Source organism: Penaeus monodon, chromosome 32 (genome assembly GCF_015228065.2).
Source record: "Penaeus monodon isolate SGIC_2016 chromosome 32, NSTDA_Pmon_1, whole genome shotgun sequence".
Classification (NCBI taxonomy): domain Eukaryota; kingdom Metazoa; phylum Arthropoda; class Malacostraca; order Decapoda; family Penaeidae; genus Penaeus; species Penaeus monodon.
The window spans coordinates 8192509-8192944 of record NC_051417.1 but is presented as its reverse complement, the minus strand read 5'-3'; the positions used below and the strand labels follow the sequence as shown (position 1 = coordinate 8192944).

At 62.2% G+C, this 436-nt stretch overlaps 1 protein-coding gene across 3 annotated transcripts in view; it reads left to right on the top strand.

Moving 5' to 3' along the window:
- The window catches only part of LOC119593474 (ATP synthase mitochondrial F1 complex assembly factor 1-like), a 15521-nt gene that overhangs the window by 14540 nt on the left and 545 nt on the right, over positions 1–436 (top strand). The gene's annotated exons all lie outside the window — the stretch shown is intronic.

The following is a 436-nucleotide window of genomic DNA, read 5'->3' as shown; positions in this document are numbered from 1 at the left end:
TTCCTCGCGTTCCTGGCGAGGTTGACGAGCCGGCGGCGGCTTTTGGGGGCGCCCGGCGTCGTCCGTGGCGCTGGCGTGGTGGTGGGCTCCTCCACGAGCGGCTCCTCGGCCGCCGCGGCCGCGACCTCGCCGTCCTTGGGTGCAGCCTTGTCGGCGGCCGCTTCCGCCGGGGCGCCCTCGTCGAGCACGTCGTCGTAGTAGTAATCGTACAAGTCATCAACGGCCCCCTCCTGCGCGAGCGCCACCGCCACGCACGCCGCCAGGCTCAGCACTAATCTGCAATGGAAGGGCCGCGTCAGTCGCTGCGCGTAAGGGAGGGAGAGAGCCAGAGCAATGATGAAAGATTTTCCTTGGCGTCATAAAGTTTGAGCTTAACCAACATTCTTTAACAGTGATTGTCATTTCTGATTGTGGCTCAAATGACTAACAAGATTAC